Genomic DNA, 25,352 nt, shown 5'->3' with positions numbered 1-25,352 from the left:
GGGTAACCGTTAATAGGACAAGGAGGTCGAGAAGAATTTATGTATGTGAAGATGAAGCAAAGAGGAAAACAAAAACTATTTCCCACGAATATTGTCAAAGGGACTAGGGAAGACTTCTCACATATCAAAGAGCCATATCCCTTTTACTGAGAACAAAGTGCTATACCACCTGTAGAAAAGGTAGTTGAAATTCTTAGGAAATCTATGTCATGATTTCGGTCAGAATATATTGTTGTTTTGCTCGGAACTCGAATCCAATCCATCATTGCACCACGGTGACATCCATTGGAGAGGGGAAGAACATATTTGAATAGCACAATTGGCAACCAGATGGCGCATACAGAACAGATAAAGCCTATTGGTACCTCCAACCTATTCAAAACAGGTTTATAAGAGGAACCCCTTGATATTGTACTGTATCTTACAATGCTATTTATTCTTCAACTTTAAATATCACATACATATGTACATTGAGCATAACTGTAGAGGGAAAATATTAAATCTAGTTTTTAGAAAGCCTTACTAATCCAGATTTATATCGGATTCGGATCAAACAATGACAAGGATGTACGATCGATGCACTGAAGCATATTGAATAGTACCATGTATGCGCTAACGCCATCCATTCTTCAACCTCAATCCTTGTTGTATGGGGTGTTGTCTGAGAAAAAAATATTGAGATGCATAATTTTAGATAGAAAATTTAAATATTAACAAAGAGCGGACTATTGAAGAAGGATACCGAAATTAGATCTATGTCGCATTAATGTGAACAATGGACTTACGAGAGCAATTGTTAGTGCTATCTCTAATAGTGCCCGAAAGGTTACGAAAGTTGCACTAAAACACAGGATTACTGTACTGTATACAAAAAACGCCATCTACATTTTAACTTTAAACATTAAAATAGGTGGTGCTTTCTGAGCAAACATACTTTTAGGCGGAAAAGGAAAATAATAATTAGTAACGGACTACTGGGTATTAATGAAGTATACTAAAATCGGTGTTTGAATTGGTTGAAGTTGACAATCCAAATGGTATGTATCATCGGACTAAACAAAGCAAATAATGCATGATGGTGGCACTCGGACATTTTGATATTGTAATGTATGCGATAACGCCATCTATTCTTCAATTTTTGCCATTTATCGGCAGACTTTTTGAAAGGCAATTTAAAATAACAGCAACTGAGAATAGTAGAGAGAAAGGCACTTGAACATTTTTTTGCTATAATGATTAAGTTCCGACTTTCGTGGAATCAAGAGTGTATGGCAACAAATTACAGACAGTAGAATGCCCTACCTATATTTAAATCCACAGGTATGAGGTAGGGTGTTACAGTAGAAAAAAGTATACTGCGCCCATACAAGATCAAGTTTACAAACGTCGAAAAGAGCATAAGTTCGCTATAGCGAAATTGAAATTGTTCTAGGCGGGCCACAATTGAATAGAAGAATTTATTTGACCAAACTTTGGAAACATTTAGCTACCGCATAAAAATCTGACCGGACCACCTCTGGTTCTAATGTCCATTTCAGTGATTTTTAGAATTCAACTAATCGATCGTGAACTACATTAGCCTATTTTTCTCATGTCGAACAACAGAAGAGGGTCTCTAACAGGCAATAGAAATGTTTTCAACAGAGAATTTCTTAGGGACTTTTATAGACAACAGAATATCTCTGTCATATACAACATAAGTATTACTGACGTTATCTTTAGACAGTAGAAGAACTTTTGATATATTCAACAGACAAAAAAAAACCTCTTGAGGTTCTACAAACAACAGAAGACACCGTCGTAAGGTCTTCTATGGGTAACAAAAGGCTCCTTGAGGTCTTCTTTAGACAACAGAAGACTTCTTAATGTATTCTTTAGACATCAGATGAGCTGTTGAGGTCTTCTTAAGACAACAAACGACCACTTGTAGCCTTCCATAGATAAAAGAAATGTTATTGAGATCTTAGATCCATAGGTCACAGAAGACATGGTCTTGAGGTCTTTGGTAGACTTCAGAAAATTTAATGAGTTCCAACAAACAACCTGAGACATTCTGAGGTCTTCTATAGACAACAAAATGGTTATTGAAATATTTCTTGAGGACCTCCACAAGCAACAGAAGATGACTTGAGGATTTTCGGAGACACCAGAGGGAAATGCTACTCAGGAAAATTTTATGGTTTTATGCGATGACATCACGGGATATTTTGCATTGCTTCAAATTAAGTCGTGAAAGATTAGCATCGAACATTTTGCTGAACAGATGTTCTACAAAGATTAAAAAACTTCTTGAGGTCTTTTGAAGACAAAAGTAGACTTCTTGATGCCCTCCTTAGATATAGTGTCGAAACGATTATGATGACAGGAAAAAGAGCTGTGCATATGTTATAGTCAGACTATATATCCTCATAGTGCAACCGATCTTTAGAGTTCATTTATAGGGTTCGAACTATAGGGTTCATTTAAAACAGAATCGGAATGCACTCACTGATATACACAACAATTGATGTTGACATGAAGCGGTGGTCTTTTCGTTATTTTTCGGAGATCCGGATGTCCAGAGACAACAAAACCTCGGTACCCATTGATTTGCATTAATTTTCCTCAGATAGAATATTAATTTTTGAATTGGAAAGACAAAATGGGAGTTACCTTTACCATATTTCCTCTGTTTTGGACTTATAAACCTATCAAATGTGACTTCTTTGTAATTTTGTTGTGGTTTTGGAAATGTTGAATACAATTCAGTATAAAATTTTGACTCATACATTTTCTCTACCGATTTTTCCATAAGAATATTTATTAATGCTCTAAACGTCGATTTTCATAATCTTCCAAGACCGTAATACACTTTTCAGTCCAATAATTTTTGACAGTTGACACGCTCGGAAAGTGAAAAGTGACATCTTCCTTTGTCACATTACATGCAACTCTTGTCTTTGCCTTCTGAACCTTATTTGCATGTGGTGAATGTGGGTACAACAATTATATGGTCTGGAGCTTTGTTCAAAATAGGCTCGGGACAAAACACTTCCCAACGGGCTCCTGTCAAAGCAAGAAAAAAGTAACCTGCAAATATGTAACTAGGCAAGGAATAAATGTAGTGGGCTGGCTAAGGATCCGTGAACCTAAGCAAAAGTTAAGTTTTTATAAATAGGTTTGCACATTTTCTTTTAGTGGGAACACTTCGTCACGTGAATTTCGTGAGAAAAATGGTATAAAAACTGCCTAATTTTGGATATTTTGTACGGTTTGGGAAGTCATATAAAGTTAGACATTTCAAAAGTAATGACGAAAATAATAATTCGAATGGTCCTTAACATGGTATTTCGGGTTCTAAAGAGATTCAACACCAATATGCAGAGAATTGGTAAATTTAGGGCCACGAAGTCCTATATCGTCATACGCCGACTTCCTATATTTTAGGGTATATTGAAGGTATATTGCACCACCGTGGTTCAATGGTATGCACACCCGCCTTGCACACTAAAGGTCGTGGGTTCGATTCCCCGGCCAGGCAACATCAAAAATTTCAACGGTGTTGGCGACATTTCCTGAGTATTTCAGCCATGTAAAACTTCTCAACAAGTTGAGTCTTAGGACACGCCTTTCGGACTCGGCAATAAACAGTAGGTCCCTTATCATTGAGCTAATATGAATCGGGGTGCACTCTTTGATCACGGTGCTCTTGAAACAATTTTAAATGGAAGGTGCTTACACCTCGGAAATTTTTGCGGATTCTGAAACTACAATGTTTATAGATGAGAACAATCAAAAAACAAAAAAATCGCCGGAGCGCTTTTTAAATAAAACTCGATTTAAGCTGACATTTTTAGGGGTTTTTTAGGTTTTCGCGATTTTGCTTAGAAACCGCATTTCCTATCAAAATGGGACTAAAACAAATATTGTAGCTATGAAAATTTTCTACAAGATCGACCTTTATGGTATTTTCGTATTTTTTACAATTTTTGAGATATAGAAGTTCAACTTGGGACAATGCACTGACTGTATCGCCCCCTTATAAAACCATGTCATGTAGGGTGCGCCTTAACTAACTTTTGATGAAAACCGCTTACACAGGGAAAGTTTTTGTGAATTCTGAATCAGCAGTGTTCATAGATGAGAAAAATCCAAAAACAAGAAAAAATCGCTGTAGGGATTTTTAAATAAATCGCGGTCAAAATTCACATTTTTAGGTTTTTACGATTTTGCTTGAAAACCGCAAGTCCAACCGAAATGGAGCTAAAGAAAATGTTGTAGCTGTCAAAATTCTCTAGAGGATTGACTTTATCATTTGTTCCCAACCTGTACCATTTTTGAGATAAGGAAGCTCAGTTTACATTTTTAGTTTTTTTTTTTTGTTAGGGTTTCGCGAATTTGCTTGAATACGGTAAGTCGTATCGACATGTGACCTGAGAAAATCTTAAAGCTGTGAAAATTCTATACAAGACTGGCTTAAGTAACTTATCCTTAGTTGTAACATTTTTTTTTAGATATATAAGTTTAAGTTGGGAATTTGCAGTCATGACATTGTTTTATAAGGGGGCGATACAGAATTCAATTGAATATGAATTGTCCCAATTTGAACTTCTATATCTCAAAAACGGTAAAACCGACGAGAATATCATAAAGGTCAATCTTGTAGAGAATTTTCATATCTACAACATTTGTTTTAGTCCCATTTTGATAGGAAATGTGGTTTCTAAGCAAAATCGCGAAAACCTAAACAACCCCTAAAAATGTCAACTTAAATCGCTATTTATTTAAAAAGCGCTCCGGCGATTTTTTTTGTTTTTTGATTGTTCTCATCTATAAACATTGTAGTTTCAGAATCCGCAAAAATTTCCGAGGTGTAAGCACCTTCCATTTAAAATTGTTTCAAGAGCACCGTGTGATATGAGAGAAGTCGCCTTTGTCCCTTATGGGATACTATTTCCTACAAGTTTAGATTCCCTTTTTATGGAGAGAATGGAAACTTGATCTTACTTCTTTTCAACTGGAGTGGTCAATAGGATGACATTTCAGGTTGTAAAGAAATACAACACCCTTGTGTGAAGAATTGTCAAATTTCGGGGCACGTCATACAGCTATTTCCTATATTTGTAAGGGTATTATGAAAAAGAGGACACTATTCCCCATATCTTAGTTTCCCTTATGGTGGCGGGCATCTCAACGAAATTTACTACTTTATTTTTAATTTATTTTAATATAACCTAATTTTCTAAATATATGTTCTAAGAGGTTCTATTGGTAAATAAAAAAAATATAAACATCATTTATTCTCTTCATTAGCCTACAATTCTATGGACAATTATATAACAAAGATACATTATTTGTAAAATAAATAAATTTAAGAAACATAAATAAAATAAGTTATCCTAAAAAAGAAAATTTCAACAGAAGGATAACAAAGGATAATAATGAAGAAAAAATGACTCAAACTTTATAATAAACAATTAATAATAAAAAAGTAAAAATAACATATTTTTTGAAAGATAACATCTAAAGTAATAATTTAATTATAGAATTTACCAATTAAGTTTTAAGTCAGCGGATATGCGTAGGTTTTGCTTTTTTGTAGATTGTTGGTTATAACTTTATTTAATTTATTTTGTTTGTTTAAAGCTGCTCTTTTGATTATTTTTTGAAGAGATTTTTTTTATTTTTTTAGCTTTTTGTAAAGAAGTTCACAAGAGTTGTAGTTTTTTGACTTTTTTTTAAATTTGATGATGAGAAAATAGATTTGATTTCTAGAAAAAAAGATTACAGGAAAATTATTATAAAAAAACGTTAAAAAAAATTGTAATTATTGCACAGGTTTTTGGTTTTTTGATTTTCAAGTAATTGTTGTCGTAGTTTTAAGTTGGTGTTAATGATTTTTTCTCGTTCTTTTGTTTAACAACAAAAACACTTGTTTTTTTGACTCTTTTTGGTGGGTAAACACTTGCTGAACACAAAACACAAACAATAAAATAATAATTTATTTGTTGTACTGTTTTTTTCGGTAATTATGATTCGTAAAAATAGTGGTAAATGTTCGTTTTGGTGATTTTTTTCAGTTTTATTTCATGTGGTCTTTTTTTTTTTTTTTTTTTTTTTTTTTTTTGTTAATGACTTTGAAGAATTTGGGTAAGAAGGGCATATAGAAACAAGACGAGAAATATTTCATTTCATTTTTAAATCATTTTTTCTGCACGTGTGTATGAGCCTAAGTGTTGTGGTATATGTAAGCTGGCAGCATTTGAGGTTGTGTGTGTGAGTTTTGGCCGGTTTCGTTTTCTTTAAATAATTACACAAGCCCTAGACAACAAACCAAACTCGAAGTAAGCAAGCCACCAATAAACAGTAGGCCTAAATATAGGCTGGTTGTTGTTTGTTTGCTTGCTGTATTGTTGTTGTTTGTATTTTAGTTGTGAATTCATAAGAATGAAACTATGTTTGGTTTAAACAATGCTCGTTATGTTTGGGCCATAATAATAATAATGATGATGATGGTTGTTTGTATTATGACTTTGAGGTTTTTTGCCATACCACCATTCACTACTCTTGTGGCCTGTTACTCATTTTCTTGTCCTCTTCTTCCATCTCTACTCTTTCTTGGCTTCTTTTTGTAACGAAAAAAATAAGCGGTCTTTTCTTTGGCCTATGTTTCCTCTTGTTTTTCTTATTGGACTATAGGCCGTTTTGTGGGCTTGTGGCCAGGTAACACTACATGTGTGAGAGTGTGTGTACTGGTGGCTTGTTTGACTAAAGAATTACACAAACAAAAATTCAGCAAAAAAGGTGTGTTGTTGTTTTAATACCTTTTTATATTTTTTTTAACTGATTCGAGCCTAAACGTGTTTCATCAACTCTTCTTTCTTACTTCGTTCCATGCGTTGAGAGTAGGCCTTCAGACAAGTGCTGGTCGGATTTTGGTTGGCTCTACTCCCTTTTTTGAGGCGACTGAGTAAATTTTTGCTGTTTTATTATTTCTTGGATAATTACTTTTATGCCGGTTCTTTGGGCCAAACAAATACACGTACTCACACACACAATTACACACATAATTCATGGCATGCTAAAGTGTTTTCATTTCTTTGGTTTTTTTTTTTTTTTTTTGGTTAGGCTGTTTTCAAGTGTAATTCTACATTTCTTATGTTTTTATTTTTCGTTTATTTTTTGTTTTATCTTTTGCATGGCCTTTATTGCTATGTTTTCTTGCCTAACTTCCAGTGGCTTACAAAGCAGAGGCCAGCCAGCCATTCAGCCAGTCAGTCATTCATTCTAAGGTATCAACGAACTTTTGCTTTTTGTTGATTTACTTGCTTGGTTAGCAGCAAGCAGAGGCGGCCGGTATATTAGGTTCACAGACTGGCTTATGGCTTGCTGTTTCTTTTCCCTTTGACGACTGGCTGAATGACTGACTGAATGACTGGGGTGTTGGTGATTTTGCTCGTCTTCTTCTACCAAGTAGTCTGTCTATACATTTTATTGGGGTTTGCACGTTGTCAATATACTTATTTTTTGTTTGTTTTCAGGCCTTCTTTCCATGCCCAAGACTGAAATTTGAGTGAATTGAAAGCGTGTTTTTTTGTTTTTGTTTTCAAAAAAACTTGCAAGATTTTTGGTTTCTTCCAAAAACCTCAAATGTAAGTAATTATTTCAGGTCTGGTTAAAAAAAGGTTTTGTTTATTTCCAACAATGTGCTTGGTACAATAGAAGCAACAAGCCTCATTCATTCAACCAACAGTCAGCCACTAGATAAATGGCCCAGCAAAAATAGCCAGAAAGAAAAAGTTGGTTGGTTTAGTTAAAGAGGAATTCCAAAAACAAATAATGTTTTCTACACACATGTATTTTTTAGGGTTTTGGTTAGGCAAGGTTGTTGCCTAAAAATAAAATATTAACAATAAAAAACATTTGAATTTTTTTTGTGAATTAATGTTGTTGCTATGAAAAGTATTAATCATTTACCAGCCTAAACCGTGAGAGGTAATATTTTTTGGAATTATTAAATATTTTATTGAATGTAAACTCATAATCTGGCATGTGGAAAGTATACTGAAATTAAAGGAATTACTTCCAATTGCAGTTTTCAAAAAATCGAAAAATTGTTCGGTTTCCTTTCCAGCTCGAAAACGAAAAAATCTTCAAATATTTTTAGTGGGCTTATAAAGTACATAAAATTTGTTGTCTTTTAATGTAAAATTTTAAATACTTTCGTTTAAAGACATAATTGATAGGTCATTAATGAGCCCACAAATATATATAGTGACACCAAGCTATTTAATATTTGCCAAAAAACTGATTGAAAATTGATATAGGTGTTTCCTTTAAGAAAAGAAAATATTAGCGCCAAGGATTTTTTTGCGAGAAAACTTAAAATTTTATATGAACATGTAATTTTTAAATTTTTTTGCGAGAAAACTTAAAATTTTATATGAAAATGTAAGTTTTAAGACATTTTAAAAATTTTTTAGTAAAAAACTTTTTTTTCTAAAACGTATAGTTTCCCTTCTTTAAAAAATGTCGAAAACTTGGAACGGTAATATAGGTGAATTCTTACATGACAATTCCTTGGTTTTTGATGTAGGACATACTCTTACTATATTCCCAACAAATCCCTGAAATTATTTGAATGTAACGTTTATGATTAAATTTTTATCGCATATTTAAATTTTTCATCAAAAGTCGAAAATTATAAAAAGTCGATTTTTTTGAATTGTTTGCGTTTTAGGTCAAATGCGTGAAAATACATAGGCTGAAGCTTTACAAGCACGGAATGACAGATAACGGACAAAATGCGAAAATGCAAAAAACTCCACAAAAATGTGCGAAAATATCCGAGTTTTACGTCAATTTTTAAACCATTTTTGGTGGAGTTTAAACGACCAATGGCTTTATGTGGGGCTTAACCATTTTGTTATTTTTCTGTAGAAAAATGCATGAAAACTGTCGTATAATAGTAGTATTAAAAATGAAATATAGAGGGAGTTGCATTAAATGTAACAATACTAAGGCCTTTTAAATGTTGTAAAAATTTGTTTAAGGGCCTGTTTCACTATTTCGAGAGAAAATTAGGCTTAAATGTCGTTTAGGGGCACCTCTCGGATCGGACTGAAAAAATTACAGTAGACAGCCCTTGGCATCCTGAATACAACGATATATAATTTTCCGGGGGGAAGTCCATACTTCCCGAGATATGGGTCTTGGCATTTTGGAAATTTCGTACTTTCACATCTTTAGGTTGTTTATGGGCACCTCTCGGATCGGGCTGAAATAATTACAGTAGATAGCCCTTGGCATCCTGAATATAACGATATATAATTTTCCGGGGGGAAGTCCATACTTCCCGAGATATGGGTCTTGACATTTTACAATTCTAACGTGTGCAATATGGGCATCGTTTTGAAGCTTATGGAGAGTACTTTTATGGCCGCGACCTATTTTTACACCTGTTTATAGGAGAATGTATTAAATTCCTGTTCAGTCCATACTTCCCGAGATATGGGTCTTGGCATTTTGGAAATTTCGTACTTTCACATCTTTAGGTTGTTTATGGGCACCTCTCGGATCGGGCTGAAATAATTACAGTAGATAGCCCTTGGCATCCTGAATACAACGATATATAATTTTCCAGGGGGGAAGTCCATACTTCCCGAGATATGGGTCTTGACATTTCGGAAATTTCGTACTTTCACACCTTTAGGTTGTTTATGGCACCTCTCGGATCGGGCTGAAATAATTACAGTAGATAGCCCTTGGCATCCTGAATACAACGATATATAATTTTCCGGGGGGAAGTCCATACTTCCCGAGATATGGGCCTTGACATTTTACAATTCTAACGTGTGCAATATGGGCATCGTTTTGAAGCTTATGGAGAGTACTTTTATGCACGCGACCTATTTTTACACCTGTTTATAGGAGAATGTATTAAATTCCTGTTCAAAGCCGGCTACTTAGGAAACTTTAAATTTACAAGAAAGTTTTGTTTGCGTAGCCCACTTTTGTCATTGTCCATAGGAGAAAGTCTTAAATCCCCGGCGGAAGACCGGCTACTTAAGAACACTTTCAATTTAAAAGAGAGTTTTGATCGCGTAGCCCACTTTTGTCCCTGTCCATAAATTTTATAAATTTTGACTTTTAATTTCTAATAATTTGTATCGTTAAAGCAAAAATACATAGTTGCAGAATTCCACAACTGATTTTTTCCATTTTCTAAGATATTATATTTATAGTCCGCCTAAAAATTGGGTTCGCCATTTTACTTTCTCCGACAACTAGTCTAAGAATAGTGTTCAATGTGAAATAAAGATGGGGTTGTAGCCTATAGAGATTAAATTCTTTTGCAATAATTTTACCACTTCAGGTGACATTTTAAAAAATTTTGGTCAATTATGAACATACTGAAAGTACTATTTCAAAATAGTGACTTTTAATTTCCGAAGATTTTCATCTTTAAGTCTAAAATAGCTTCCGAATTCGATATTTTTTCTCGATTTCGCCTAAAAATGTGTTACCCAATCTTATTTTCTCCGGCTATTCAGCCAAGAATAACAATAAATATGAAATATAGATGGTGCTGCATCCCATGTGCAAATTGTAATTTTTATTTCTAAAATTTCAAACCACTTTTGCACTTTCACAGGAAAAGTGGTACTCACGTAATTTAAAAAATTTGAAAATCCCAACATTAGTCATTTTCTCAACACTTAATTCTTTTTTATATAAAAAATATTAAAATATTTACAAATTTCTGGAAACTTGTAGCAAAACTTGTTGCTTTAGCTCAACACATTCTAACCACAAATATATGACAAAATATATTTAAATGAACAAATTAAATATAAGAGGGATAAATTAAATATTTGAAGACACCGATGAGTGACGCACTGGCTGACTGTTGTTGTAGTATTTAACTATTCCCGCGATGGTGCGAAACAAGGCCTGGTTTTAAGAAATTAATCTTGAAAGGGTATGAAGATATGGCCAAAATATTATTTTATTTTGAACAGACATGTGTTCAGTAAAAATGACTCTACTATTCGGATTATAATGAACGATGATTATACCTTCCTAGTTAAATATTAAAATAGCGAATTTTTTTATCGATTTATTGCATTTATAATGCGAATTTATGGTTTGGATTTGAATATGATCGATCTGAAATTCGAATTTTTGAATTTTTACAGCCTATTTCTTAATGTTAATAATGAAATAAAAATTAAAGAAAAATTACCAAACTTGTATTAGCGAATTTTTTATGTGTTTATTTTGGAATTTAATTTTAGTTATTAGAATTTCAAATTACAAATTAAATGATTCGAATGCCAAAGATTTGGCATTTATTGTATTGAAAACTGGCCAACATTGACTGCAACATCATGTTTTTACATTGGGTACGGCTGGCCATACATATACATACTACAAAAGACATTAATGTTAAAGAAAAACATATATCTAGTGATGTTCGAGTTGTAGATACCAAACTACATTTCGAAAAAATGGGATTTTGAATTCCTATCTCTGAAAACTATTTTTTTTTTTTTTTTTTGTAATGAGAATTCCAAAAGCTAAACAACAAAATTAAGACTAATCTGAATTGCTTAACAAATAATAATGAGTCGATACAATAACGGAAGCTAGGACTTTAGAATTTTCAAAAAAAAAAAAAAAATCACTGGAAATTGATTTGACCTGGAACGGAACCGAAAGTTTCGGAAAAATATTTATATTTTACTAATAGAGTTCAACGCCATCTATATTTCACACATAACACTATTCATAACCGAGCAAGTTAAATAAAGGAGCATATTTTTAGGGGAACTACTAAAAACTTCGTACAAAATTAAACTAATGGCCAAAGTTTAAAATTTCCGAACAAAAAGTGTGTAAAAAATAACTAAATAACTGTTTAAAAACCTTATATACTGCAACACCATCTACATATATTCCAAATATAACACTATTCTTAAACAGACAGCATGGGAAAGTAATAAGGCGGAAGAAGCCTTAAGGTAAGGTCACATTAGGCAAATATTTGCTCCAGTGACAGGCCGTGTGCGCTATCTGAGAGCAAGTGAGCGTTAATATTGCATTGAAATTTATGCCCACATGCTCTCAGTAAGCGCACACTGCCTATCGCTGGAGCAAATATTTGCCTAATGTGACCTTACCTTAAGAAAGAAAGAAGATTGAGTCTGATTAATGTGCAAAGGTGTCAATTATTCGTACAGGAATTTATCCTTAAATATCTAAAGGCCTCGACACATAAGAAGCATGGCATTCTTGCTTAAGTCATAGCTGATAAAAGACAAAAGACCAAGTTCGACCTAATAAAAAGATTTCAGAATCACATTTGAATTAGGTCGAACTTGGTCTTTAGTCATTTACCAGGTACGACTTAAGCAAGAATGCCTTGCTTCTTATGTGTTGAGGCCTTTAGACTTTCAAACATTTAGAATTTGAGAATTTCATTTGGAATTGGAATTTATTCAAGTTAAATTTTAAATATCTGATAATTTTAACTACACTATTCCAACAATTTAATTATTTCATTTGTAGGTCGTATTTTTTTTTCTATTTGTAACTTGAATTATATTAGCTTCAAACATCAATTTCGCTCATTCATAATTCGAATTATATAAACTCTACTAATTTAAAGTAAACTCATATGAAAGTCGAATTATTATATTTGATAAATAAGGGTTTTTTTCTTAAAATCGAATTATTATATTTCATATTTATTTTTTTTATTTTTTGAAAATCGAATTATTTCATCTGTAGCTTGATTATATAATACGAACTAAATTCGTTTCAAACATTATTTTGGTTTATTTGTAATTTGAATTAATTTGACTTGAAACTTGATTTATTCAACCAATAAATTTTATTTGTGGAAAATAATTCCAACAGGAACTGTAATCCGTGAAATTTAAAATTGAATGTTTCAAATATGGAATTATATAATTTCACATTCTTTTCTTGTTATTGGATTTATTTTTCTTTCAAATTTTCATTTTACTTTTAAATTCAAAGATTTAGTTGATTTTTTTACTGTTATATGTTTCAAAGCTTCGAATTATAAATGAAATTATTTAAATTCCAAATGGAAATCCTCCAAGAATTGAACATTTTTTTCTATTTTAAAAATTTTTCCTTTATAATATCCGAAAAATAGAAAAATTATTCGATTTTTGCAGTTCCGGAATAGATAAATTGAAATTGCGTTTTATGGTCTGTTTCGCAAAGACACTTCGAATACAAATTCGTTCGAACTACTATTATCAAACTTTTGTTTTTTTTAGGAAATATTAGATAACTTTTATTTTCAATCAAACAGATATTTTCTTCAACCACAGTAATTCGATGTTTAGTAATTCGAACGGATTCGAATCGTCTTCCATAAACATGCCATTGAATTACAGAAAAATTTCAATTTCGAATGAAAGTAATTCGAATTACAAACTATCATGTTTTGAATTACCAAAAACCAATATTGCAAATGAAATAACATGAATTCAACAAATTAAACTGAATAAATTTATTTGTATTAATGTGAACTTCTATTTGAATTGACAAATTACAAGAGAAATGTTTCGAAGTGTAATGGAAATTTTCAGAAATTCGAATGTAAAAATTGTGAATAATACGTTTATGTATCAAAATAATATTTTGAATTAATGTAATTCATTTTAATAAGTATAATGAAAAAATTTAAATTGAATTAATTAAATTTGTACTAATTCGAAATTGAATATGATTTGGTAAATTACGAGAGGAATGTTTGGAATTGCCACAGAAATTATTGGAATTACAAAGGAAAATTGTGAATTATAAATGTATGTTTCGGAGTTACAGATTTTAATTTAAAAATTCTAGTAATGAACAAATTTAAATTGAATTAATTAAATTCAAGTTTCAAAAGTATACATTTTTTACTAACTCGAAATTGAATTTGATTTGTCAAATTACGAGAAGAATGTTTGCAATTGCCACAGAAATAATTCGAGTTATATAGGAACATTTCCAATTATATATTTATGTGTTTATGTTTAAATTTCAATTTCAAAATTCTAGTATTGAAAAAATTTAAATTGAATTAATTAAATTCGAGTCTCGATATAATATTTCTAATCAATGTAATTCGTATTACAAATCATCTTGTTTTCAATTACAAAAAATCCAAAAGTGTAAATGGAATAATTCGCATGGAAAAATTTGTACTAATTCAAAATTGAATTTGATTTGTCAAATTACGAGAAGAATGTTTGGAATTGTCACAGAAATTATTCGAATTTCATGGGAAAATTGTGAATTACAAATTAATGTTTCGCAGTAACAGATTTTAATATCAACAGATTTAATTCCAAAATTCTAGTAATGAAAAAAATTTAAATTAAATTAATTAAATTGAAGTTTCGATATAATATTTCGAATCAATGTAATTCGTATTACATATCATCATGTTTTCAATTACAAACAATCCAAAAGTGTAAATGGAATAATTCGCATGGAAAAATTTGTACTAATTCGAAATTGAATTTGATTTGCCAAAATTATGAGAGGAATGTTTGGAATTGTCACAGAAATTATTCGAATTACTTGGGAAAATAGCGAATTATAAATTTATGTTTCGGAGTAATAGACTTAATTTCAACAGATTTTAATTTCAAAATTCTAGTAATGAACAAAATTTAAATTGAATTAAACTCAAGTTTCTAAATAATATTTCGAATCAATATAATTCGTATTACAAATCATCATGTTTTCAATTACAAAAACTCGAAAAGTATACATGGAATAATTAACATGAAAAAAATTTTTACTAATTCAAAATTGAATTTGATTTGTCAAATTATGAGAGGAATATTTGGAATTGCCACTGAAATTACTCGAATTACTTGGGAAAATTGCGAATTATAAATGTATGTTTCGGAGTAACAGATTTTAATTTCAAAATTCTAGTAATGAAAAAAAATTAAATTGAGATAATTATATTCAAGTTTCGATAGAATATTCCTAATCCATGTAATTCGCATTATAAATCATCTTGTTTTCAATTACAACAAAACCAAAAGTGTAAATGGAACAATTCGCATGGAAAATTTGTACTAATTTGAAATTGAATTTGATTTGTCAAATTACGAGAAGAATGTTTTGAATTTCCACAGAAATTATTCGAATTCCTTGGGGGAAATTGGGAATTATAAATTTATGTTACAGAGTAACATATTTTAATTTCAAAATTCTAGTAATGAAAAAGCAATATAATTCGAAGCAATATAATTCGTATTACAAATCATCATGTTTTCAATTACAAAAAATCCAAAAGTATACATGGAATAATTCGCAAGGAAAAAATTTTGCTAATTCCAAATCGAATTTGATTTGTCACATTACGATAGGAATGTTTGGAGTTGCCACTGAAATTATTAGGAATTATTAGGAAAATTCAGAATTATAAATGTATGTTTCGAAGTAAGAGATTTTAATTTGAAAATTCTACACCTTTTTCAGATGTAATTCGAAACATTTGTAATTCGAGAATTCCATTTGTAATTCGAATAATTATATTTGTAATTCGAATTATTCCATTTGTAATTCGAATTATTCCATTTGTAATTCGAATTATTCCATTTCCAATTCGAATTATTCTAATTGTAATTCGAATTATTCCATTTGTAATTCGAATTATTTCATTTGTAATTCGAATTATTCTATTTGAAATTCGAATTATTCTATTTGAAATTCGAATTATTCCATTTATATATAACCTTCCCCTTTTAGTTGAAATTACAAATAAAATTATTTGAATTACAAATGGAATAATTCGAATTTCAAATGGAATAATTCGAGTTACAAATGGAATAATTCGAATTTCAAATGGAATAATTCGAACAACAAATGGAATAATTCGAATTACAAATAGAATAATTCGATTTACAAATGGAATAATTCGAATTACAAATGGAATAATTCGAATTACAAGTGGAATAATTCGAATTACAAATGAAATGTTACGAATTACAAATAAAATTCTCGAATTACAAGTAAAACAAATCGAATTACATCTGAAAAAGGTGTACATCTGATATGGTGTAGAATAGAAATTGGAGCTCGATCACTTGTTTTATGGAAGTATGAATTTAATTTTAAAATCTTAGGAATTTTGAAAAGTTTTAAAGAGTTTAGATTCCATTATGTTAAAAAAATGTCGAAACGAAAATATATGCCTTATGGTAGTAATTCGAACAAATTTCGAATCTCTTTAGATAAATAGGCCATCAAAAATCGGTGTTGAAATAATATTTCTTCGTGAAATACAAAATTTGAAAAAAACTGAGATGAGCTGGGAATTATTTCTGTCGTATATAGTTTCTTATCGATATAGAGATAAAAATATTTGTCATATATACTTTTGGATTATTCCTTTTAATACATGTGGAAAATGTTCGATCCTTTGAGTAGTGTTGACATTTTTTATTTAGGAAGGCGTCTCTAATTTTGTATTAAGGGCCCGTTTCTCTTAGACGACTCATAACGAAATCCCTTCGAACTACGACCACAGTCCTGTATTGGCTTTTTTCAATAAAAACCAATTTCAATCAAATATTTTTCAAAAAACAAGAAGTTTAGTGGTAACTCGAACGAATTTGGTTTCGAATCTTCTCAGTGAAACTGGGGTGTAAAATAAATACAAAGATATTAGCGGGTTAAACTATGGCATTGTTTGCCTAGGGATAAGACATGGAAGATTATAGTTTTGGATCTACTTGAAAGTTTGGACCTAATTTACTGAAAATCAAATGAACGAGATATTGTAAGCTATTTTAAATTTTTTTTTAGTTTCTGAGTATGTTTTTATACAAATTGTAGTAATTCATAGAATACTTATAATTGCCTTATGATCTGGTTTTCTAAGACGATACGAAACCCAATACGATTGGAACAATACCGAAGTACTGACTATTAAAAGTAAATAGTTGATTAATTTTTTAGGGAATTTGATTTCCAACTGTCAGTTCTCAAAATAACTCTTATTTCCAATCCTTGCTGATTTAAAGAATACTTTGCTTTGGTTCTTTCTTTCATAATAAAATTTTGCAAAATTTCGATATAATTTAAATCTGAAAGCAGACAATAACACAAAATTTTGAATAATATATCTTATACCATACAGATATTTAAATGTTGAATAATTAAAGATGTAATATTACATATATTAATGTTTTGAGAAAATCATAGAATTCTATCATTTCTAAGGTATTAATATTGAAAGAAATACTTGAAGTATTGAAAAAGTAATATGTCAATATAGAAAACAATTGGCATTACTTGGAAATATTGAAAGTTGTGAAAGATTGTGAATGCAAATATTGCAATTATCTTTTAAAAAGAAGATGATTCATTTTTTAGGAAACTTTATTTCAATCTGTCAGTTCTAAAAATAAGTCTTATTTTGCAAATGCAATACTTGCTGATTTAAAGAATACATTGCTTTGGTTCTTTCTTTTATAATAAAATTTTCAAAATTTCGATATAATTTAAAACAGAAAGCAGACAATAATACAAAATTTTGAATAATATATTTTATACCATACAGATATTAAAATTTTGAATAATTAAACATGTAATATTGATATTGATATTTTGAGGACATCATATAATTATATCTCGTTTCTAAGGTATTAATATTGAAACCAATACTTGAAGTTTGAAAAGTAATATTTCAACATAGAAAACAATTGGTATTACTTGGAAATATTGAAAGTTTTGAAAGATTGTGAAAGCAAATATTGCAATTATCTTTTCAAAAGAAGTCAAGTGGAGGGAAATTTGGCAAAAGAGGAGAGAGAGAGAGAAATTTAGAAAATATGAATGGTAGGCAGGCAGACAGAAGTAATAATTGATGGGTTCAAAAAACATTACCAACAAACACACAATTAATTGTCTTGGGACATGGACTGGGATGAACGTGTAACAAGTGTTGAAATTTTGTTGTATATTCTCTGTATTATTTTCGTATAATGCTTTTTTTTGCTTTCAAGTGGTTTTTGTAAAAAACCAGTTTTGGAATTTATTTTTGAAATTTCTTCAAATTGTATGCAACATGACACTGACAAACAAAAGCCCTTCTTCTTTCTTTGAAGCCGGGTAATTTTTTTTCTTCTTCTCTCTGTTTCAAATATTTCAATTCAATAACACACAAATACAACAAGCTTACATATAACATACATATAATGGACATTATTGACAAGACTCACACACACATACACAAATATGAATTGCACTTTTTGTGATTATTTTTTTTTTTTTTGGTTATTTGTTTTTGGGTTATAAAACAAGAAAATAAAGGTGAATGTCTTGTAAGAAAGTAAGAAACCGAAAAAAATAAGTTAAACAAAAATTTGTAACTGATTTTTTTGTTAAATATATTTCTTTTACGCACAGCTCACACAGTTTTGGTTGAAGACAAAGTATTGGAAACTTGTAGGTTTTAGAATTGAAAGTTTGCCAATTTAGTTTGTTCTAAGATTTATTTTGTAGGGCGCCGTTTTAAAACTTTGTTTTTAATTCAAAATAATTGGAATTCCGCGTGGTGAATTTTTTTTAGATTTTTTTATTTATTAAATTCTTTTGTTTATTTTCTTATTTCTTCTTTTCTTATTTGAATTCAATTAAAATTCATGTTTTGATTTTTGCGTGTGTGACGATTTTTATCAGCGACGACGTAACGTACGTTGTGATTTATAAGAATGAGATTTCGGAAATGAAAAGCCAAGTGTGAAAAACTTCTCTTCTAAGGTCTAGAATAGAGTAAAAATCGTTTTTGATGATGTTGACTTTGTTGTTGTTGTTCTTGTCGGTGCTGTTAACGCGCGTTTATTGGTAACACAAAAACATAATAGTTGTAGCGAGCGAGTAGAGAAGTGTGATGATGGTGGTGGTGATGGATGGTAGTAGTAGTAAGTAGGAATAGGTAAAGGTGTATTGTTGGTTGATTGGTTTGTTGGCTGGATGGCTGGCTGATTGGTTTTTGCGTGTGAAAGACGAGACAACGACTGACAACGACGACGACGACTGACTGACTAACTAACTAAGCAAACGGTACGGTACCGGTGAGTTGCTGTTGCTATTACTGCCGTATTCGAATTGAACGTTAAGCTCAACTTTGATTTTTCGTTGTCGTTTCGTTTTGGCTGTGAGTGTGGCTGTGTTGGGAAAATGTGGACGACGCGTGAGGAGGCTCAATATTGGTGGTGACGACGACTATGGTGATGATGATGACGACGATTATGAGTGAGCAACAGTGGCGGCAATGGTGGTGGTGGTGATATTGAGAGAAAGAGCACGCGGCCTTTGTGGAGTAGCCCAAAAATTCGGGGGGGAATTTCCTCTGACTTCAAGAAGACGTCAGTGACAGGCTGCTGCTGCGCTTGCTGCAACTTGACTTCTTTTGGGATTTTTGGCCGAGCAGTTTTATCCACTGGAGCCTGAATTGCACAACGAAGATAATTATGATGTTAATTATGTTGTATATCTCAATAATGATGTTATGCTGCCTGCTGCTCTCTTTCTTTTCTCTGTGTATTCACTTGGCCAAAGACCAGCTAACTTCACTGCCACTACTGTTGTAAACTCAATTCACTCTCTTCTTAGCCAACAATATTAGATTTAGAATTTTTGCTGTTACCTATATTTTTTTCTTCTTCTTGAATTTCAATTGTTTGCCAATTTGTTGTTGTTGTTGTTTTTGTTATTGTCCACAAGAATTTCAATTTTTGCTTAAACTTTTTTTTCGTTTATTTTGTTGTAGGTTAAATATTTGTTTATTTAGATTTGTGGTTGTTGCTATTGCTGTTAAGAATGATTGTGTTATTGTTGTTATTGTTTTTTAATGATTGTAGTTCAAATAATTGTTATTGTTGTTGTTGTATAATATAGAGCAAAACGGCGGCGGACAGAATTTGGAACGGGTTAAAGCAAAGACTGTACGAAGACTGAAGTAAGAACGACTGGCATTCAAAGGTAATATACCTATTTTTTTATTCGGAGTATTTGTGCCATCATCAACGTTAACAGCGCTGCTAACGCCAACGCAACGCCAATGGATGGAAGGTGTCGTTGCCATCCTCATCACCATCAACATCATCATCGCCTTCTGTGTCATTATCGTGTTTATCCTCAGTGTTGTGTTGAACTACTTGTTAATGCTTTCAATCTGTTGCTGCTGCCTGCGTCGACGCAATGGCTAACTGCGTGCTCACACACGCTGTGACGTACTCACACACACCCGTACATCGGATATCCACCCAAAACATTCACTCACCCCAAAACAAAAAACGGCTCGTTGTCGTCGTTCATCGCATTCACATGCAAACACAGCAAAATCATGTTGGAATTCTTCCCTCGGCTGTTGCTGTTACTGCTCTTCTTGTTGTTGTTCTTGTTGTAGTTTATGAATCTGTTGAATATACACATCGGAGTTGAGAATCGTATTTCGACGACGACACATCGAGACAAGCCATATTCCTTCATTCGTTTTGTATGCCATTTGCCTGTGGTGCCTGTTTGTGTGTCTGTGTGCGTTTTCCTGTTGTATCCATGTGGCTCTTGCATTGACTGACTGTTGCTTGCTTACCTTTTTTTTGCTGCTCTCATCATGACATGCACTCACAACAACATTCCATTTGACTGTTGCTTGTTTCGACCATGCTTGCTCTCTCTCACTACTCCAGGTGAGGTGCCGAAGTCACATAAACCAAACAGTTATCACACACGACCATCTCAGCAGGTTGCTTGCTCTTATAAAACCCCAAGAGTTATGTGTTATGCCTGCCTGTTGATGTATTTTAGGAGTAGTAGCCATACCACCACCACAAACAATGAGGCAACGATGACGAAGACAACCATGCAGCCACAACAACCACCACCATCATCATCGTCCGCAAGCAACACTTGCTGCATTTTTTTCCAATTATCCTTTTCTCTGTGTGAGGAGTTTAACCTTTTAGAACAATTCTGAAAACCAGAATTTCTCCAATTGGAATGTATTTCCGAAAGAGAATTGTTCTCTTTTTGTTGTTCTACTCGCAAATGATAATCTCTTTGATTCATGGCTCAACAGTCCGTTTTTAAAAGAATTCCCACAGGTTGTTGTTTTGTTTATCATTGAATTGCATGCCTGAATTCCCTTTGTGATACCGGGGCTGGTTGGCCCAATTCAAACAGGAAATTGTATTGAGAACATACAATTTTTTTGTTTTTTTTTTTCTCACTTTGTAAATAACCTAGATTTAACATATCGATAGGTAATATTAGTACTTGAAGTTAATTAAAAAATATTAAAAAAGTCAATGTGGAAAATTTTATTGGCAGAATGCAATATGCAATTGGGAGAATGCAATTGGTAGAATGCAATATGCATCTGTTCGGTTATTCGGGTTCATTTTCGAGAACGTGGAGTTCAACTCTTTCGATAGTACTAGTTCATTAATCTAGTTCAATAATGAATGCAATATGCAATTCGGAGAATGCAATTGGTAGAATGCAATTGGCAGAATGCAATATGCATCTGTTCGGTCATTCGGGTTCATTTTCGAGAACGTGGAGTTCAACTCTTTCGATAGTACTAGTTTATTAATCTAGTTCAATAATGAATGCAATATGCAATTGGGAGAATTCAATTGGTAGAATGCAATTGACAGAATGCAATATGAATATTTTCAGACATTCGGGTTCATTTTCGAAAACGCGGAGTTCAACTCTTTCGGTCGTACTAGTTCATTAATCTAGTTCAATAATTCTGGGAATAATTATATTTCACAGACTGAGAGTAGTCTTGGTCACAGCTGATGAACTGAAATACATGAACCTATTTCATAAGCTCTTTTCAATGAATAAATAGTTAATCAGCTCGATTAAAGGTTTTTTAAATCAAGCATCGACACACTATTTTCATTTGTATACTTTACGGAGCTGTTATTTTGTAAGTGAATGGTTGGTTTTTCAATTAATTGTGGAGAGAGAAATATGTCGGATAGCACGCACCCAAGCCCCCTTTTATCTAAAGCTGTTATAAATTTATAAATTGAAGTAAATCGTAATTGTTGGAGGCCCTTGGAACCAATATAGACTACAGCAAAGTGGATGTTAGTACCCTATGCCATAGAAAGAACATGATTTAAGTGAACGAAATGCGAAGTTTGTACCAATAACAATCTATCCTTTCGATGGTTATTGTACCCATCAAGCGCGTTAACTGGGCACCGTAAATTTTCTTGAGCTTTTACTGATATGTGAGGAAGCTTGGACTTGCCCAGGAAAAACATCATATTGCTGTAAACAGGGCCACAAGAAGTACTATCTGTAGGAAAAAATTGCAAACTATACTCGAACAGCACTTTTAAATAGCATGTGTAAGGGAGTTCTTGATGTACATTACGAGGTGTAAAGTTTCGGCCAAATCTGAACCAGACACTAAACATGTGGGATCCACAATCTGAAGATGTTCGTGGGAAATAGTTTTGAAATAGTATATTACAACAGGTTTGATGTATATCTTACCAGAGTTCAAAAGTGACCAGATACTGTGCATAATCAAAAGTCTATCAGGACATATCGAATAACATTTGGCTGTTTGGCTATCCTGGCAGACGCGTCGACATAGCCCTGGTTTTATCCAGCGTACGTAAAAATACTTTGTGAAACATTTCCAACGGTATCGTTTCGTATTTTCCATAGCAACAATAGAATCCAAAACGAAACATAACAAACATACGTTGACCGAACTGGCTGTTTTGTTTCCTTTTGTTTACATTCGTGAGTGGAAACAAAACGAATAGCGAAAAGTTATAATTTTCACAACAACCGATAGAAAACGAAAAAGTTCAAAACACACACAGAAAAAAAGCCACACCGGAAATTTTGATTAAAAGCTTTATCACCATATTTTTTTCGAATGGCGATAAAATATTACGAATACTAGCAAAGTGCCCGCTACTTCGTATGCGGAAAAGATATAAAAGCAAATAAACAGTATATAATATGGAAATGGCGAATTTTAATCAACATTTATTTTTATTTTAGTACTGTTCCTCCCCCATTATGTCCGAAAAAGACCAGCCGTATCTCATCCTAAACCATTAACAGCGAGACCAACGTTGCACACCAATACTTACCCTAACTCCAAAACGCACAGATTCCAGCACTGTCCTGTCCCTACAGCCAACAACAAATTGAGTGCCATTAAGTACTTTTCGTATACTTACGACATATTTCAACCCTACACTGACTTTAATACAAAATAAAAACACTAATCGTAGTTCCAAATCTTAAGATTCCAGGTATATCCGTTCATCCAATTCCAAAATGTACCAAACTTAGTACCATTTCGTACTCTTCGTACCCATAAGTAAGATTTTCGAAAACTACCTCAATCCTGCACTTTAACGGTCATCTTAATTTCACATTTCAGGTTTCCAGCTCTATCCGTTCATCAAAATCCAAATTGTAACAAATTTAGTACCATTTAATACTTTTCGTAACCATAAGTACGAATTTCCAAAAGTTCCTCATTCTTACACTCGAACAGTAACCTTAATTCAAAATTTTAGGATTCCAGCACTATCCGTTCACTCAAATCTAAATTTTCCCAAATTTAGTGCTTTCTGTATCCAAAAGTACGAATTTCCAAAATTACCTCAATTCAACAATCCGACAGTAATCCTAATTCTAAATTTCAGGAGTCCAGCTTTATTCGCTCACCCAAATCCAAGTTGTACCAAATTTAGTTCCATTCATCTAAATCCAAATTGTACCAAATTTAGTACTTTTAGTACCTGTTAGTACGAATCTCCAAAACTACCTCAATCCTACAGCCCTACAGTAATCTTAATTCAAAACTTCAGGAGTCCAGCTTTATTCGCTCACCCAAATTTAGTACCATTTAGAACTTTTCGTTCCCATAAATACGAATTTCCAAAACTACCCCAATCCTACAATCCAACGGAAATATCAATTCCACATTTCAAGTTCCCAGTTCTATCCGTTCACCCAAATCACCTTTGTACCAAATTTAGTACCATTTAGTACTTTTCGTACTCTAAGTACGAACTTCCAAAACTACCTTAGTCCTACAATCCAACAGCAATATTAATTAAAAATTTCAGGATTCCAGCTCTATTCGTTTATTCAAATCCAAATTGTACCAAATTTCGTACCCATAGGTACAAATTTTCAAAACTACCTCAGTGCTATTTTCAAGCAATAAGCTTAATTCCGAATTTCAGGATTCCAGATATATCCGATCACTCAAATCCAAATTTGGTACCTTTTAGTACAATTCGTATCCAAAGTACGAATTTCCAAACCCACCTCTATCAAGACATCAACATCAATTTTAATTCCGAATTTCACGATTCCAAATGTATCCTATCATTGAAATCCAAATTTTACCAAATTTAGTACTATTTAGTACGTTTCCTACCAGTAACTAAAAGTTCCAAAAAATGTATCAATCCTACACCTCAACAGGTATTTTAATTCTAAATTTGAGGTTTGAAGCTACATAAGATCACCGAAATCCAAATTGTACCAAATTTAGTTCCATTTAGTACTTTTCCTACCCATAAGTACAAATTTTCAAAATTACCTCAGTGCTATGTTCAAACAATAAGCTTAATTCCGAATTTCAGGATTCCAGATATATCCGATCACTCAAATCCACATTTGGTACCATTTAGTACTATTCGTATCCAAAGTACGAATTTCTAATCCTACCTCTATCAACACTCCAACATCAATTTTAATTCCGAATTTCACGATTCCAAATATATTCTATCACTGAAATCCAAATTGTACCAAATTTAGTACCATTTAGTACTTTTCCTACCCATAACTAAAAATTTCCAAAACTTTATCAATTCTACAATCCAACAGTACTCCTTATTCCAAATCTCGGGATTCCAGCTATATCCGTTCACCCAAATCCAAATTGTACCAAATTTGGTACCACTTAGTACTATTCGTACCCACGAGTACGAATTTCCACAACTACCCCAATCCTACACGGCAACAGTAATCTTAATTCCAAATTTCAGGAATACAGCTGCATCCGATCATCGTAATCCAAATTGTAGCAAATTTGGTACCATTTAGTACTTTTCGTACCCATAACTAAAAATTTCAAAAACTTCATCAATCCTACACACCAACAGTAATCCTTATTCCGAATCTCGGCATTCCAGCTACATCCGTTCACCCCAAAACCAAATTGTACCAAATATAGTACCATTTAGTACTTTTTGTTCCCATAGGTCCGAATTTCCAAACCTACCTCTATCCAACACTCCAACAGTAATCTT

General features: G+C 32.2%; 1 protein-coding gene and 1 long non-coding RNA gene across 21 annotated transcripts in view; both read right to left on the bottom strand.

Annotated features, from left to right (window-relative positions):
* Positions 1-25,352, bottom strand: part of heph (polypyrimidine tract-binding protein 1 heph) — a 757,797-nt gene that overhangs the window by 309,988 nt on the left and 422,457 nt on the right. The window lies entirely within an intron of this gene.
* Positions 5,606-19,078, bottom strand: LOC141389560 (uncharacterized). Its single transcript, XR_012409111.1, has 2 exons — positions 18,437-19,078; positions 5,606-5,750 (listed from the first exon to the last, which is right to left on the bottom strand). It is a non-coding gene; the product is annotated as an uncharacterized lncRNA (long non-coding RNA).

Source organism: Musca autumnalis, unplaced genomic scaffold (genome assembly GCF_047663935.1).
Source record: "Musca autumnalis isolate F117 unplaced genomic scaffold, ASM4766393v1 scaffold_1, whole genome shotgun sequence".
NCBI classification, from domain to species: Eukaryota; Metazoa; Arthropoda; class Insecta; order Diptera; family Muscidae; genus Musca; species Musca autumnalis.
This window is presented reverse-complemented; position numbering and strand designations above follow the sequence as displayed.